This window comes from Chiloscyllium plagiosum, unplaced genomic scaffold (assembly GCF_037043375.1).
Source record: "Chiloscyllium plagiosum isolate Xiang-an unplaced genomic scaffold, Cpla_swu_hap1 HiC_scaffold_7, whole genome shotgun sequence".
Lineage (NCBI taxonomy): Eukaryota > Metazoa > Chordata > Chondrichthyes > Orectolobiformes > Hemiscylliidae > Chiloscyllium > Chiloscyllium plagiosum.
Window position 1 is genome coordinate 121,631,805 of NW_028270145.1, and position 5,548 is coordinate 121,637,352.

The following is a 5,548-nucleotide window of genomic DNA, read 5'->3' on the forward strand; positions in this document are numbered from 1 at the left end:
TATACGTGCTATCGTAAGCACACACTGACTGGCAGAGGGGGTGGGTGGCCCTGTTGGTAAGGAATGATATTCAATCCCTTGAACAGGGGCACCTAGAATCAGGGGATGTAGAGTCAGTATGGATAGAGCTGAGAAATTCTAAGGGTAGAAAGACTCTAACAGGAGTTATCTACAGGCCCCCAAACAGTAGTCTGGATGTAGTGTGTAAGTTAAATAAGGAGCTGAAATTGGCCTGTTGCAAAGATATTACTACAGTTGTTATGGGGGATTTCAACATGCTGGTAGACTGGGAGAATCAGGATGGTACTGGACCCCAAGAAAGGGAGTTTGTGGACTGCCTCCGAGATGGATTCTTAGAACAGCTGGTGCTGGAGCCTACCAGGGAGAAAGCAATTCTGGATCTGGTGTTGTGCAACGAACCGGATTTGATCAGGGACCTCGAAGTAAGGGAGCCATTAGGAGGTAGTGACCACAATATAATAAGCTTTAATCTGCAGTTTGAAATGGAGAGGGTAGAATCGGAAGTGACAATATTTCAGTTGAATAAGGGGAACTATGGAGCTATGAGGGAGGAGTTGACCAATGATGGTACAATACCCTAGCAGGGATGGCAGTGGAACAACAATGGAAGGTATTTCTGGGTATAATACAGAATATTCAGGATCAGTTCATTCCAAAGAGGAAGAAAGATCCTAAGGGGAGGCAAGGGTGGCCGTGGCTGACGAGGGAAGCTAAGGACCATATAAAGACAAAAGGGAAAAAGTATAACATAGCAAAGATGAGTGGGAAATCGGAGGACTGGGAAGCTTTTAAAGAACAATAGAGGATAACTAATAAGGAAATACGTAAGGAAAAAATAAGGTACGAAGGTGAACTGGCCAAAAATATAAAGGAGGACAGTAAAGGCTTTTTTAGGTATGTGAAAAGAAAAAAAATGGTTAAGACTAAAATTGGGCCCTTAAAGACAGAAACGGGTGAATTTATTACGGGGAACAAAGAAATGACAGAAGAGTTGAATTGGTACTTTAGATCTGTCTTCACTGGGGAAGACAAGAGCAATCTCCCAGATGTAATAGTGGCTGAAGGACCTGAACTGAAGGGAATTTATATTAGGCAGGAAATGGTGTTGGAGAGACTGTTAGGTCTGATGGTTGATAAGTCCCTGGGACCTGATGGTCTGCATCCCAGGGTACTGAAGGAGGTGGCTCTTGAAATCATGGATGCATTGGTGATCATTTTCCAATGTTCTATACGTTCAGGATCAGTTCCTGCAGATTGGAGGGTGGTTAACGTTGTCCCACTTTTTAAGAAAGGAGGGAGAGAGAAAACAGAGAATTATAGACCAGTTAGTCTGACCTCAATGGGGGGAAAAATGCTGGAGTCAATTATAAAGGACGAAATTACGACACATCTGGATAGCAGTAACAGGATAGGTCAGAGGCAACATGGATTTATGAAGGGGAAATCATGCTTGACTAATCTTCTGGAATTTTTTGAGGATGTAACTCTGAAGATAAACAAGGGAGATCCAGTGGATGTAATTTACCTGTACCTTCAGAAAGCCTTTGATAAAGTCCTACCTAGGAGGTTAGTGAGCAAAATTAGGGTACATGGTATAAGGGGCAAAATACTGACATGGATTGAAAATTGGCTGGCTGACAGGAAACAAAGAGTAGTGATAAACCGGTCCCTTTCAGAATGACAGGTGGTGACCAGTGGGGTACTGCAGGGATCAGTGCTGGGACCGCAGCTTTTTACAATATATATTAATGACATAGAAGATGGTGTTAATAGTAATATTAGCATATTTGCTGGTGACATAAATCTGGGTGGCAGGGTGAAATGTGAGGAGGATTTTAGGAGATTACAGGGAGACCTGGACAGGCTAGGTGAGTGGATGGATGCATGGCAGATGCAGTTTAATGTGGATAAATGTGTAGTTATCCACTTAGGTGGCAAGAACAGGAAGGCAGATTACTACCTAAATGGAGTCAAGTTAGGTAAAGGGGTAGTACAAGGAGATCGAGGTGTTCTTGTACATCAATGAAAGCAAGCATGCAGGTACAGCAGGCAGTGAAGAAAGCTAATAGCATGCTGACCTTCATAACAAGAGGAATTGAGTATAGAAGCACAGAGGTCCTTCTGTAGCTGGACAGGGCCCTAGTGAGACCGCACCAGGAATATTGTGCGCAGTTTTGGTCTCCAAATTTGAGGAAAGACATTCTGGCTATTGAGGGAGTGCAGCATAGGTTCACAAGATCAATTCCTGGAATATCTTACGCTGAAAGATTGGAGCGACTGAGCTTGTATACCCTTGAGTTTAGAAGGCTGAGAGGGGATCTGATTGAGACATATAAGATTATTAAAGGATTGGACACACTGGAGGCAGGAAGCATGTTTCCGTTGATGGGTGAGTCCTGAACCAAAGGACACAGTTTAAAAATAAGGGGTAGGCCACTTAGAACAGAGTTGAGGAGAAACTCCTTCACCCAGAGAGTGGTGGGTGTATGGAATGCTCTGCCCCAGAAGGCTGTGGAGGCCAAGTCTCTGGATACTTTCAAGAAAGGGTTGGATAGAGCTCTTAAGGATAGTGGAATTAAGGGTTATGGGGATAAGGCAGGAACAGGATACTGATTGAGGATGATCAGCCATGATCATAATGAATGGTGGTGCTGGCTCGAAGGGCTGAATGGCCTAATCCTGCACCTATTGTCTATTGTTGTTTATATGGATTTTAGTAAGGCTTTTGAAAAGGCCTCATGGTAGGCTCAATCAGAAGATTAAGATGCATGGGAGCCACGGTGATTTGGTTTTGTGGATTCAGATTTAGCTTGCCCATAGTGGGCAGAGGGTAGTAGTGGAAGAGTGTTTTTCAGGCTGGAGGTCCGTGATTAGTGGTGTTCTGCAGGGATCTGTACTGCTGTTTGTGACATTTATAAATGACTTGGATGACAATGTAGATGAGTGGACTAGGATGGTTGTCAAAGGATACAATGGTAAATAAATCAGTTGCAGATATGGGCAGAGAATTCCGAACTCTGAGTCTATGACTCTAAATGGTTGATGGAGTTTATTTCAGATAAGTGTGAGGTCCTGCACTTTGAGAGATCAAATGTTAAGCAGAGGTATACAGGACCCTGAACAGCATTGATGACAGAGAGATTTTGGGATTCAAGTCCATAGCTCCCTGAAAGTGGTCATGCGTACGGCATGCTTGCCTTTACAGGAAAAGTGTAGAGGCTTTGGAGAGGGTGATGCTGCTAGACCTGCTGAGCTTTTCCAGCAATTTCTGCTTTTGTTTCTGATTTACAGCATCCACCATTTTTATTTTCAGTTTTTACTAGGATGCTGCCTGGATTAGAGGGTATGAGCTTTAAGGATAAACTAGATACTCTCTGGAGCGGTGGGGGCTGGGAGGTGATTTGATAGCAGTCTATAACATTATGGGATGCATAGGTAGAATTGATGATCAGAATCTTTTTCCCAGAGTTGAAATGTTTAAAACTAGGGGGTATGCATTTAAGGTAAGATGGGAAAGCTCAAAGGAGAGTGGTGCAAGTTTTTTACACAGACAGTGGTTGGAGTATGGAACACGTTGTCAGGGGTAGAGATGGAAGCAGATACAATTGGGGCATTTTAGGGACTTCTAGATAAGCACATGAATGTGCAAGGAATGGAGGGATATGGACCAAGGGCAGGCAAAAGGGATCAATTTAATTTGGGACCATGTTTGGCATAACATTGTGAGCCGAAGGGCCCATTCCTGTGCTGTACAGTTCAATGTTCTATGTCGGAGAGTCGATACTAAGGGAGTGCTGCACTGTGTTGGAGGGTCAATAGAGGAAGTGGTGCACTGTCAAACTATGGGACTGAAGGGGTGGATAAATGAACTATTGCACTGTATTATAGGCAGATATTCAAGTGGGCAGGAAGAAATTGGATCACCGTAGTGATAGAAAACAATACAATTAGCTTTGAGATCATCACTGCTTTTCCTTATTTGTCTTCTTTCTGGTATGGAACTGTGAGCTGAAGTAGAGAGTTAATAACACTTGTTTATTTTTAAAATGGAAAGAATAAACAAACTGATAGTTGTTTATTGGAACTGACCAGAAAAGTTCACTGCAGGTTAATTATTGATCAAAGAATGTTGCAGACATTTCTGCACTTGAGATATATTATGATTAAGGACTGGCAGCCACTTGGATGTTAATAGAAGCAATCCTAGGGAGACTGCTACTGGTCAGTCAAACAAAGAGAATGTTAGAAAAAGGAAGATATATAACAGATTGAACTGGTCTGGGCTGGGTTTTGGGCAGAAGGCAGTGTGGCTATGAAAGCTACTGGATGGAGTTTTGGTCACTCTTTAGTTCTCCTCCAGTTATTGAATTATTTAAAGTTCTGAGAAAAGGGCCAGTAGTCTGCAAAAGTTAATTGCATTGACTCGTAACTTTGGAATTCAAGCAGGATAAAGAGTGTTACATGCCTGTGAACAACTCATTTTCAAGGATTGCATGAAGGTTTAGCCACCATCATTCAAAACTGCTTAAATGAACTGGCCAGTTATAACAATTTGATTTTTCTTATTAATTTAACCCCTAACTGTGCCTGTCAGTCTGCCTATGTGTGTGAGTTGGGGCTATATTTAAAGATTGGGATTAAATCATAGATATATTAAATAGATTATCTTGTTTAACCTTGCTCCGTAAAAGTTCTAGTATTAATAATATTATTTTTTTCTGTTTAATCTATAAACTTGATATCTGATTCGTGGAGTCTGGGAAATTTTGAACATAAGAGCCAAACTAAGTGCAAGAGTAGGCTGCTTCACCAGAAAGTACAATAATGACTGATCTCACCTCTCTTAGTCTCAAATCCTTTGCTGCTCACTCTCCATTACCCTTAAATTCCTTAAATTTACGACCCAGAATCCTACACACTCTGTAGTTGTAAGTTCCACAAATTCCACATAACTCCTCCTCATTTCTGTTTTAAATCTATTACCCCATATTTTAAAACTGTGACCTCTGGTTCTAGATCGACAACGTGAGGAAATATCCTCTCTATGTCTCTGTTATATATCTCAATTAAATCTATTCCCATTCTTCTATAGTCTAGAGAGTTTAAGGTGAAACCACTCAAACTATATAAAAAAAGTCTTTTTCTCTGGAATTAATCCAGTTCAGAACCTCTTCTGAACTGCCTTCAATGCAATTACATTCTTCCTCAAATAAGGGGATCGAAACTGTATGCAATACTCCAGGTAGACGGGGAGTCGATGGCCTGGGGACATTCTCCATAGACTATTAATCCAGAGACCCAGGCAATGTTTTGGAGGCCCAGGTTCGAATCCTGACATAGCAGATGGTTGAATTTGAACTTAATTTAAAAATATGGAATTAAGAGTTTAATGATGACGACGAAATGGATGCCGGTTGTCAGAAAAACCCATCTAGTTCACTAATATCCTTTAGGGATGGAAACTGTCTTCTTTATCTGGTCTGGCTTACAGGTGACTGCAGAGCCACAGCAATGTGGGTGACTGTTA